The sequence below is a fragment of the Onychomys torridus genome, chromosome X (genome assembly GCF_903995425.1).
Source record: "Onychomys torridus chromosome X, mOncTor1.1, whole genome shotgun sequence".
Lineage (NCBI taxonomy): Eukaryota > Metazoa > Chordata > Mammalia > Rodentia > Cricetidae > Onychomys > Onychomys torridus.
This window is the reverse complement of record NC_050466.1, coordinates 12,317,570-12,330,717: the sequence shown is the minus strand read 5'-3', so window position 1 is coordinate 12,330,717 and position 13,148 is coordinate 12,317,570. Positions and strand designations below refer to the sequence as shown.

The 13,148-nt window shown below is 38.3% G+C and overlaps 2 protein-coding genes and 1 pseudogene across 5 annotated transcripts in view; 2 read left to right on the top strand and 1 right to left on the bottom strand.

Annotated features, from left to right (window-relative positions):
* Chst7 (carbohydrate sulfotransferase 7) overlaps positions 1–13,148 on the bottom strand; it is a 30,053-nt gene that overhangs the window by 648 nt on the left and 16,257 nt on the right. The gene's annotated exons all lie outside the window — the stretch shown is intronic.
* The window catches only part of Slc9a7 (solute carrier family 9 member A7), a 204,564-nt gene that overhangs the window by 178,362 nt on the left and 13,054 nt on the right, over positions 1–13,148 (top strand). The window lies entirely within an intron of this gene.
* LOC118573911 lies at positions 7,571–10,604 on the top strand (annotated as a pseudogene).

Below are 13,148 nucleotides of genomic sequence, written 5' to 3'. Positions count from 1 at the left end.
TATATTATCAAGTATTGAAAACGCATACCGAGTCAGTGCCTATTATTTCTGGATTGTAAAAGAGACAAGGAGAAAATGCAACTTGAGGTGTTCAGTGAAGGTGAAAAGAAGATAATACAGGCCCCTCTGCAAATATTGCTGTGCTTTATACATCTACCAAGGTGGGATGCCTGTTGAAAAGAGTTTTCTGGCACTCTGGCAGGTAGGCTAACTACAGATTTTTACCTCTCCCTCTGCTCCTCCAAATCCACTCCCCAGTTTAATCCCCAGCTATACAGTGGAACACCTGCTGCAGCCTCCCTTTCCCACCTGTTCCCACCTCCAGTGGATGTCATAGATCTTCCCCTAACTCCAGCAGGTACTCCCTTGAAACACACAGGCCACTCCTGCTGGGGAAGCAGGTAGGCTAACTGCAGATGTTCACTTCTCTCTCACTTCATCCAAGTCCAATACCCCAGTCTCTTCCCTGCTGTGGACTCTCCTTGTGGAAGGAGATTAATAAAACAGCTTGAGATATGAAAGTGGAAATAGCATCAGTAAGAGAAACCCAAACTGAGGTAAATCTGGAAGTGAAAAATTTAGGAACTTCAACAGGAACCACAGGCAAGCCTCACCCATGGGATACCAGGAGATGAAAGAGCAAATCTTGGGTGCTGAAGACATCATAGAAGAAATAGATAAATTATTCCACAAGTGCTAAATCTAAAAACTCCTGGCTCAAAAAATCCAGGAAATCAGAGACACCAATACTAATAGGAACAGAGGAAGGAGAAGCAAGATGGGCTAAAGGCACAGGAATTATTTTCAACAGAATCTTAGAAAATTTCCCTAGCCTAAAGGAGGTGCCTATCAGGGTACAAGAATCATACAGAGAAGATTGGACCAGAAAATAAAATCCCCTCAGCACATAATAATCAAAATAGTAAATGTACAGAGTGAAAAAAAATATTAAAAGCTACAATGAGAAAGACCAAGTAACATATAAAGGCAGACCTCTTAGAATTACACCTGACTTCTCTATAAACTCTAAAAATCTAGAAGGGCCTGGAGAGATGTGCTGCAGACTCTTTATGAGACCACGGATGCCAGCCCAGACTGCTATACCAATCAAAACTTTCAGTCACTATAGATGGAGAAAGTAAGATATTCCATGAAAAATCCAAATTTAAACTATCTATCTACAAATTCAGCCCTACAGAGGGACTAGAAGGAAAACTCCAACCTAAAGAGATTACACCCAAGAAAACACAGGCAATAAATAATTCCAGATCAGCTAAATGAAAAGATGTATACACACTGAACAACCACCACCACTACCAACAACAACGACATCAAAATAACAGGAAACAACAATCATTTGTCATTGATATCTCTTATCAGTGGTCTCAATTACACAATAGAGACAAAAAAAAGGGATGTGAAAACAGTATCCATCCTTCTGCTGCATCCAGGATACACACCTTAACACCAAGGAGAGATATTACCTCAGAATAGTGTTGAAAAAAGTTATTCCAAGTAAATGCAAGTGAGTGTATCCATTTTAATATCTGACAAAATAGAACAAACCAAAACTAATCAGAAGAGAGAGAGAAGGACAATGCATACATGTTAAAGGGAAAATCCACCAAGATGACATTTCAGTTCTTAGCATCTATGTACCAAACATGACACCCAAATTCATAAACACTACATGCAGCTTATGTCACATACTGACTGTCAACACACTGATTGTGGGAGACTTCAATACCCCAATCTCACCAATAGACAAGTTGTCCAGATTGCTCCCCAAAAATCTGAACAGAGAAATGCTGGAGCTAATAGACATAAACCAAATAACCTTAACATATTTACAGAACATTTCACCAAACACAAAAGAATATACCTTCTTCCAAGAACTTCATGGAATTTTTTCCAAAATTGACCACATACTGAGAAACAAACAAGTACCAACAGATACAAGAAAATCAAAACAAGGCCCCTGCAACCTACCTAACCACATGGATTAAAGCTGGATATCAACAACAGAAAGCTTACAAACTCAAGGAAAATGAACAACTCTATACTGAATGAAAAATGCAAGAGTGAAATAAAGTGAAGACTTTCTTTTTCTTCATTTTCATTCAATTCTAGAAATTAAAGACTTTCTAGAATTGAATGAAAATAAATACACAACATACCCAAACTTATGGGACACAATGAAAGTGGTTCTAAGAAGCAAGTTCATAGCACTAAGTGCCTACATGAAAAACACTGGAGGGATCTCATACTGACAGCTTAAGAGCACACCTGAAAGCTCTAGAACAAAATGGAAAAAAAAATCACCCAGGAATAGAGATGGCAAGAAATAATCAAACTCAGGGCTAAAATCAATTATATAGAAACAAAAAGACAATACAAATAATCAAGAAACAAATAGCTGATTCTTTGAGAAAAACCAACAAGACCGACAAACCCTTATCCAAATTAACTAAAAAAATCAGGAACAAAAGGGGGACCAGAACAACAGACATGAAGGACATCCAGAGAATCATAAGGCCATAAAAACCTGTACTCCACCAAATTGGAAAATATAAAAGGAATGGATAATTTGCTTGATAGGTACCACATACCAAAGTTAAATCAAGATCAGATAAGCAACTTAAATATACCTAGTGAAATAGACGCAATTGTTAAAAGTCTCCCAACCACAAAAAGCCCAGGACCAGATGGTTTTAGTGCAGAATTCTACCAGACTTCAAAGAAGAGTTAATGCCAATACTACTCAAATTATTCCACAAAATAGAAACAGAAGGGACATTGCCCAATTCATTTTATGAGGCCACAGTCACCCTATACCCAAACCACATAAACACCCAACAAATAGAATTACAGACCAATTTCCCCTATGAACATAGATGGAAAAATACTTGCAAACCGAATCCAAGAACATATCAAAAAAGATCATCTACCATGACCAAGTAGGCTTCTTCCCAGAGATGCAGAGATGGTTCAGTATATGAATATCAGTCAATGTAATCCACCATATAAATAAACTGAGAGAAAAAAAAATCACATGATCATCTCAGATGCTGAAAAAGGCTTTGACAAAATCCAATATCCCTTATGATAAAAGTCCTGGAGAGATTAGGGATACAAGGGGCCTATCTAAACATAATAAGGGCAATTTACAGCAAGCACATCACCAACATCAAATTAAATGGAGAGAAATTCAAAGCAATTGCACTAAAATCAGGAACAAGACAATGTTTTTCACTCTCTCTATACCTATTTTCCTTATTTAGGGTTTCTATTGCTGTGAAGAGACACCATGACCACAGAAACTTTTAAAGTAGCTAGATATAAAATTAACTCACAAAAGTTAGTAGCTCTCCTGTATACAATGATAAATGATATAGCCCTCCTATATACAAATGGTAAACAGACGGATAAAGAAATCAGGGAAACAAGACCTTTCACAATAATCTCAAATAATATATAGTATCTAATGAAGTAAGTGAAAGACTTGTATGATAAAACTTCAGGTCATTGAAGAAAGAAATTGAATATGGTATCAGAAATTGGAAAGATCTCCCTCCTCTCAGATAACTTTAGCTTATGTCAAGTCATAAAACTCGCTGGTACAAGAGGGAACCTCAAATAAGAAAATGCCTACATAAGATCTGGCTGTAAAGCATTTTCTTAATTAGTGATTGACTTGGGAGGTCCAGCCCATTGTGGGTGGTACATCTATGGGCTGGTGGTCCTGGGTTCTATAAGAGAGCAGGCTGAGAAAACCATGGCAGCAAAGCCAGTAAACAGCACTCTTATATGGAATCAGTTCCTGTTTCCAGGCTCTAGATCTGTTTGAGTTCCTGTCCTGACTTTCTTCAATGATGAACAGTGATGTTGAAGTGTAAGCCAAATAAACCCTTTCCTCCCTAAGTTGCTTTAGACATGGTGTTTCATCACAGCAAATAAGACTAAGCAACTAAGTTGTCTTTTCAGATAACTTTAGCTTGTGTCAAGCTGACATAAAACTAGCTAGCACAATCAGCAACCACATCCTGGCTGTAACCAAGTAGGGTGCCAATGTACTGCTAGTGGAGGCTTGCTAAAATTATTGAAATAAGATTCAGAGATAAAGAACATAATAGCCTAAATGTGCAAAATATAAAGAGTACTTGCTTCTCAAACAAAGAACCAATAATTTCACCTTGAATGAGAAAAAAAAACACCTGACAGATTGCAATACTGACAACACTATTATTAAAATAACCAGAAACAAGCTTAAAGCAGGGTTATGGCTAATCGTGGTTGTCAGCTTGACCTGGATCTGGAGTCAACTAAAAGGCAAGCTGCTGGGCACACCAGTGAAGTATTTTTCTAATTAGGTTAGCCAGATAAAAAGAAAGACTGATAAAAAAAAAAGTTTTTGCCTTCATTCCACTCTTGCGAGCAACTTCATCTGCACTACACTGCTGTTGCTGCTTCTAAGTGCATTGCTAATACTAGAACCCAACCTCTTCAGGTTTCCAACATGGAGTGAAGACCAGCCGCTCTCCAGAAAATTTCCCCTACCTTCTGCACCAGATTGGGACTGCTGAGGCATTCTGCCTCGTAGACAAAGAACCTACTGTGTCCTTAACTTCTCTGGTATGAAGCCAGTCTATTTTAGATGACTCAGACCATATAGAATAAGACAATCTAATAAATCTTTTATCTTTTTTAAAAATTACATTTGTGTTTTAATTTTACACATCAGCCATGGGTTCCCCTCCCACCCCCATCCCCACCTTTCCCCCAGCTCCTCCCCTCCATTCCCATCTCCTCCAGGGCCAAGACTGCCCTGGGGATTCAGTTCAACCTGGTGGATTCAGTACAGGCAGGTCCAGTCCCCTCCTTCCAGGCTGAGCAAAGTGTCCCTGTGTAAGCCCAAGGTTCCCAAATCTTTTATCTTTTAATATATATTCATTCTATAGGTTTTGTTGATGAATACAAGCAGTTACCATTAAAGTGCTTCAACTAGCTCTTACAGACACAATTGAAATAAAAAACGACAAATGTTCACCAAAAAAAATGTATTTTTAGGGAATCAAATGGAAAACAAATTTTTTGAAACAAGGTTTTACTATATGACTTAGGTTAGCTTTGACTTTGTAATCCTCCTGGTTTTAGACTTCTGGGTACTGGGATTACAGGTGTGTGCAACAGGAGCCTGACAAACAGCTGGACATTTTAGACCTGTAAACTACAATAACCATAAAAACCTCTCTGGATGGGCTGAACTGCTAAACATGCTGACTGAATAAAGAATTACCAAATCTAGGGGCTGGAGATATAGCTTGGTGGGTAAAAGGATTTGCTGCTCTCGTAGAGGACTAAAGTTTGGTTCCCAATTCACGTGGTGGTTGAAAACCACCTCTAATTCAAGTTCCAGAGTTAACTGATGCCCTCTTCTGGCCTCAGTGGGCAGCAGGTAGCACCCATACATACATGAAGGCACTCATACATACACATAAAATAAAAATACTTTAAGAAAAAGAATTACTGGGGCTGGAGAGATGGCTCAGAGGTTAAGAGCACTGACTTTTTCCAGAGGTCCTGAGTTCAGTTCCCAGCAACCATATGGTAAGTCACAACCATCTATAATGAGATCTGGTGCCCTCTTCTGGCCTGCAGGCAGAACACTGTATACATATTAAATTAAAAAAAAAAAAGAATTACTGAATCTGAAAGCAAAACAACAGATTACTTAATGCAAATTAAAGAAACAGAGTGAAAAAAGTTGAACAGAGGGCCAGGTGTGGTGATCCTAACACTTGGAGGCAGAGGCAGGCAGATCTCTGAATTTGCAGTCAACCTGGTCTACATAGTGAGCACCAGGCCACACAGGGCTACATAGAAAGACCTTGTCTCAAAATAAAACAAAACAATAAAAAAGTTGAATAGAGCTGCAAAGACTTGTGTTCTACAATAACTGATCTACCTTCATGCCATCAGAGTTCCAGTAAGAGGCTAAAAGAGTACTTGAAGAAATATGGTTGAAATTTCCATAAATTTGACAAAAGACATAAATCCACAGATTCAGTAAGGCCTGAGAACGTTAATCAAGAAAGACTCAAAGAAATCTTCCCCCAAACACATCAAAATCAAGTTTCAGAAAAGTAAATTCTAGCCAGGCCTGGTGGTGCACACCTATAATACCAGCACTTGAGTGGTGTAAGCAGGAAGATCATGAATTTGAAGCTATCCCGGGCTAAATAGACTCTGTTTCAATAATTTAATTAGGTTAATTGATTAATCAAATTAAGAAAGTCCAAGAAAATTCTTTCAAGTAACTAGAGAAAAATGACATTAGTTATGGGACAATGTAATGGATTTCATGCCTAAAAGCATGGAGGTTTGAAGTGTCACATATTTTCAATGATGGAAAGAAAGTAACTGTCAACCCAGATTTCTGTATCCCATAATAATATCCTTCAGAAATGATTTTTAAATAATGACTTTCTCAATGGAAAGTAAAGTTTGTTGCTGTACAATAACTGCTAAAGGAAGTTATTCCAACTGAAAGCAAATGATAAAGGAAGAGTACCACATAACACAAATAAAGACAGAACAGAGTAAGAAAATCCAAGTAAACAAAGGGACCATTTTCTCATATTTTAAAATTTATGTTTGGTGTGTGTGTATGTGTGTGTGTGTGTGCGTGCGCGCGCGTGTGCGCACTCAGGTAGAACAGCTATGTATGCTCATGAAAGCAAAAGGACAAACGAAGATGCTGGGTGTCCTGCTCTATCACTCTCCACCGTGCAAGATGAGGCTCTGAATCTGGAGCTAGGCTGGCAGCCAGCAAACTCCAGCCATCCTCCTGTCTCTACAGCACTAAGGTTGCAGATATACAAGATCATGCCCCATTTTTTATATGAGCTTTTTGTATCTATACTCAGGTTCATTTCTTGTTTGCTTGTTTGGTTGGTTGGTTTTATTTTGTCAAGACAGGGTTTCTCTGTGGAGTCTTGGCTGTCCTGGAACTCATTCTGTAGACCAGGCTGGCCTCAAACTCACAGAGATCTTCTTGTCTCTGCCTCCCAAGTGCTGGGATTAAAGATGGGCGCCACCACCACCTGGCTGCAGGTTATTTTTAAATTGTTTCATTTATTTTACATACCAACCACAGTTTCCCCTCCCTCCTCTCTCCCTGTTTCTTCCCCCACCTCCCATCTAAACCCCCCAATCCACTTTGTGCAGCAAAAGCTCTTACCTGATGATCTTCCCCAGAGCACAAGTTATATTTGATTTTAAGGAAAATTTACGTTGTATGATTTTGCTTGTAATATATACTGAGAAAATGTTTAAGAGAATCATAAAAAGAGATCATGTTAAAGATACCCCAATACAGATTTTGTATTGTATACTTCTCTAGATGCAGAAAATAGTTGACTCAAACAGGCTATGATAATTTGCATATGTACGAGCCAAAGGAACCACTGAAATAAACATAGAGGTCTGCTTGGAAATACTGCAGGGAAATTAAAGTGAAGTTTTGAAAAAACATTCAAATAAGAAAAGGCAGAAAGGGGAAACCAGAAAAATGACAGATAAACAAATTCAGTTTGAAAAACAGCAGATGTAAGCTCTAAAAATATCAATAATCGTGAATGCACTAATTCCTCAAAAGCACAAAAAATACCATAACTCTGCCAGTATGAAATGGACAATTTGAAAAATTCCATAATACTGAAAACTGGAGTTAATAGTTAAGACTCCCCCAAAGGAAATCTCCTGGCCCACATATTTTCAATGGGTAATTCTACCAAATTATTTAAAGTAGAATTGACATCAGTATGATACAATGTTTTCCATAAAATTTTAGGCCAGTTTTACCCAGATACTAAAGCCAGACAGACATGGTGAAAACTACCTATCAGTAGCTCTCATAAACTTACATGTAATTGTTTTTACATTTTTTTTGTTCTTTGAAATGGGGTTGCTTTTTTATTGAAAATAGAGTCTTCTCTCGTATAATAATCCAGACCACAGTTTCCCCTTCCTCCACTCCTCCCAGATCCCCCATACCTCCCCTCTCCTCCAGATCCACTACCCCTCCATTTCCCTTCAGAAAAGAGCAGGTCTCCAAGAGACAACAACCAAACACAACAAAACAAGCTACTATAAGACAAGGCAGAAGTCCTTATATTGAGGCTGGACAAAGTAACCCATTATGTAGCCCAGGTTGTCCTGGAAATTACTATGTATCCCAGACTGGCCTTCTACATGCTGAGATTAGCACATGCTCAGAATACAATTGTACACATCCAGCTTAGATTTTTCTTTAGGTTTTTTTTTTTTTTTTGAGACAGGGTTTCTCTGTTTAGCCCTGTCTGTCCTAGAACTCACTTTGTAGACCAGGCTGGCCTCGAACTCACAGAGATCTGCCTGCCTCTGCCTCCCAAGTACTTGGATTAAAGGTATATGCCACTGTGCCTGGCTTCCTGCTTAGTTTTTTTTTTTTTTTTAAATCAAAAGATCACCAAATCAAGTTCAACAAAATATAAATGAATTTATATATCATGACAAAATTAGGTCAATCATCAGTCCATGTAATACTCATAAGCTAAAGAAGAAAAAATACATGATTATTTCTGATTGGTTGATACAGAAAATGACTTTGACAGCTTTAGCACCCTTTCCTGATTAAAAAACCTAGCAAACTAGGCATAAAGAGCACTTCCTCAACTTGATAAAAAATATTTGCATAAACCTACGTGTAGATTCATTCTTTTTGGTTAAAGACCAAACATTTTCCTCTTAAGATCTAGAATAAGAAAAGATGTTTGCGTATTTCAATTTTTCACTCTTGGATGATAACCCACTACCACTGAAGCAGCCAGATTCTTATTCAGCACAGTACATAGTCCTAGCCAAGGCTGCAAGAATAGAAAGAGGAAAGTCATACTTTCTTGAAAGGAAAATAGATTCCTGTTTGCAGGTGACATGATTATATATGTAGAAATACCGTGAGTGTATTAAACAGCAAAATAAGTGACTTTGGTGAAGATTTAGCAAATCTTCAAAATAAAAGTTCTCTCTCTCTCTCTCTCTCTCTCTCTCTCTCTCTCTCTCTCTCTCTCTCTCTCTGTGTGTGTGTGTGTGTGTGTGTGTGTGTGTGTGTGTGTGTGTGTGTGTGTGTTTTGCATGTATGTCAGTGTACCATATACATGCCTAGTACTTGCAGAAGTCAGAAAAGAGTGTCAGATCCTCTGGGACTGGAGTTATGTACATGGTTGTGAGATGCCATGTAGGTGCTGGAAATTGAACCCTCAGTGCTCTGGAAGAACAGCTAGTGCTTGTAAATTCAGAACCATCTCTCCAGTCCCTCTGCCTTAAGAAAGGGCATCTTACTGAACCGGGAGTTCACCATTTCAACTAGGCTTGCTGGCCAAAAAAGCCTCTAGGGTCTTCCAGTTTCTGCTGTCATAGTGCTGGGTTTACAGACATGTACCACGTGCCCAACTTTTGCATGAGTGCTAGGGATCAGTGTTTTAGTATCAAGCACTTTCTCCATTGAACTATCTCCCCAGACACAAGTTCAATCATTTTTTAAAAAAATTCTTACTTCTCAACACTAGAAATGATCATGTCAAAGTCAAATTTTAAAATTAATATTATTTATAGTAACAAAGTAAATTAAGTAACTATAATTCTAATGCATTGTCTTGAAACCTATAAATACCATGGAAAGAAGTTAAACAAGAGTTAAAACAATAGAGGTGTACTGTATTGGTAGATTCAAAGACTCAGTTTCAGCTGGGTGTAGTGGTGCTCACCTATAATCCCAGCACTATGGAAATATAGACAGGGGGACTGGGAGTTCAAGGCCAGCCTGTGGTACACAGATAAATCTTATCTCAAAATAAACAAAAAGATATTTATTCATCCAAACTGATGTCTAAGATCACAAAATTCCTGTCAAATTCTATCAATGATATTACAGATACAGAGAAGTTTCTTCTAAAATACATGGAAAGGGAGGAAGCTAGAGGTTGGGGAGCTAGTTCAATTGCTAAAACTCAAGTCATAATGTTGGCTACAGTGAGACAGGATTTATAATGCCAGTGCTGAGGAGGCAGAGATGACTGGAGTTCAATGGCTAGCCAGTCTAACGTAATTGGTAAGCTCCAGGCCAATGAAAAACCACCTTTCAAAGGAGATAAACAGCATTTTTTAAGATGACACCTGATGTTTTCTCCTGGCCTTTACACACACTTGCACATGTACTTAAAACAGCAACAATAACAGCAGCAGCAGCAGCAGCAACAACAACAACAATAACAACAACAACAACAAAATCAACTTCCTAAGTCTGAACAAATTAAAGAAGTCCAGGAATGTATTTCACATAGCCAGCCAAAAAAACTGTCAAGGCTGAAAACAAAACAAAACCGGTTACTACTTAAGAAAATAAACATGTATGATGAAAAGGCTATCAGAATGAACAGAGCTTTTGTAACTATATAGAAGGAACTTGCAAAGTTTTCAAAAAGCTTCTCTCAAACCTGCATAGAAAGAGCTGATCCATCCCTCAGCAGCATCGTGAAAACGAACCAGTTTAAGTTGATCAATAGCTCAGCTGTACTGTAGTGATGATGTATGTATCAAATTTCCCCAAGGACCAATAAAATTGAATGTTTTATACAAAATAACAATAATAAGGGGGACTGAAGTGATGGCACATCAGTTATGAACACTTATGGTTCTTACAGTTCAATTCCCAGCATCCACATGGCAGCTCACAAATGCCTGTAATTCCAGTTCCAGGGGATCTGACACCCTCTCTGGCCTCAGCAGACACCAGACACCAACATAAAACACAGGCAAGCAAAACACTCATACACACAAAAAATAAAATAAACCTTTTTTTCAAAAGAGGAGGGGGGAAATGAGAAAACTCAGACAGCCAGTACATTTTTTAGAGAAATAATAAAGTAGGAAAAATCATTCTAACTAATGTTAGATACTACATAGCCGCATTAAACACTGTGTGGAGCAGAAGGGCACATTCTCAGTCAATGGAGCAGAAGGAGAACTCAGAAATAGATCTGGGGTGTATGGCTGCTTTTTTACAAAGATGCAAATGAAGAATGAAGATATCTTCTAAAAAATGATGCTGTAGCAGTTAGACACCCATATGAAAAAGCTAATCCTTCATTTAAAATGTATGTGGCATGTAAAAATCAACTCAAAATGAACTATAGAATTAAAAGCAAAAGAAAAGTATAAAACTTTTTAAAGAAAGCATGGGAGAAAATCTATAGACCCCTAGGATTAGGCAGAGTTCCTAGGCATGGTATCGGACAGATTGTCCACAAAAGCGAAAAAAAGGTAAACAGCAAAATTAAATAATTTTGGGGAGATGCAGTCTTTTTTCCCTTAAAGACAGCAATGAATAAACCTGTTTCTTTTAATCACTGTCTGTCACTTGTGTTGTTGGTAGCAGGGCTAGGAGTGTACACATGAGTGCAGACAGATTTCAGCAACAATACAACTAGCCTTTCTTAAAGTGCTTCAGCCACACTGGCCTGTTTTACTATTTTTTATGTGTATGGGTGTTTTGATTGCATATATGTCTGTGTACTTCTTTTATGTCTGGTACCTGCGGAGGTTGTTGAATCTCTTGAAACTAGCATTATAGACAATTGTGAACTGCCATGTGGGTACCTGAAACAGAATTGAGGTCCTCTGCAAGAGCAGCTAGTGCTTTTAACCACTGAGTTATCGCTCCAGGAAAGCAGCTGCACTGGTCTTTGCTCATATTCACAATGCCAAGCTCTTTCCTACCTTGGGACCTTTATAGATCCTATGCAGTCTGTTTGAAATGATCTACCTTTCCTCTCTGTCATGGCTGGATCGTTACCCTTTAAGCATAAACTTAAATTTCAGCTCCTTAGAGAGATCTTCCAAGACCCATCTAATGTTCTTATGTTCTTCACTTAAGTCCTTGTTCTCCACTGTAAACCCAATATCTAGCAGTTTTTGACATAGAGTGAGACACTTCAACTTTTATCTGCAGAATGGGTAATAAAAAATCATTACTGGGTTCTCAGCCTCTCTTGCAGGATCAGGAGAAATTACATGATTTTTAAAAGGTGTTGCAAGCCTGGCATGGTGGCTCATACCTATAAGACCAGCATTCAAGAGACTGAGGCAGGAAGATGGCCGCCAGGGCAAGAATAGCCCAGGGTGCATAGGTTCAGGACAGCAGGGTTACAAAGTGAAACTCTGCCTTAACAAACAAAGCCTTTTCAAACAGAGAAATAAAGAATGAGTAAGAACAAGCTAGGTTGAGGATGTATTAGGAGAGGTCTGGAAGTAGGAGAAAGGATTCACACATTTGAGGGACACAAAATACATTCCGTGGTAGATGACTTTCTTAGTTTGTGTGTAAGACCATGAGTTTAGTCCTCAGCACTGCAATAAATAAATAACGTTTACTTTTCAAAACATCTTAGAATGAAAAGACAAAATTGACACTGGGAGAAAATACTTATAACCACATATCTGATGAAGAACTTGTATCTAAAATATATAAATAACCCTCAACATTAAATAGTTAAAAATTCTAATTAGAAAATGGGCAAAACATCTGAACAAGCATTTCACCAAAAAGGAGAGGTAGAGATAGCAAATGAGCACTTGAAAACATGTTCCACATCACCAGCCATCAGGAAAATGCAAATGGAACTATAATGAGATGTCAGTATGTACTTTTTTTTTGGTTTTTTGAGACAGGGTTTCCGTGTGTAGTTTTGGTGCTTGTCCTGGATCTCACTCTATAGACCAGGCTGGCCTCGAACTCACAGAGATCTGCCTGGCTCTGCCTCCTGAGTACTAGGATTAAAAGCGTGTGCCACCACAGCTTGGCCCAGTATGCATTCTTTAAAACAGCTGCAGCATGGTCATAATACCAAGTGCTGATGAGAAAAACAAGTAACTTGATCCCATATATAACTGGAAGGGATGTAAATGTGAACAGCCATCCTACAAAACAGTTTGATGTATTTTCAGAAAATTGAAAGTACACTTGCCCATAATCCAATAATTGCTTTCCTGGGTATTCACTTCTAAGAATTGAGCACCTCTATCTATTAAAAACTTGCACACACTTCAAT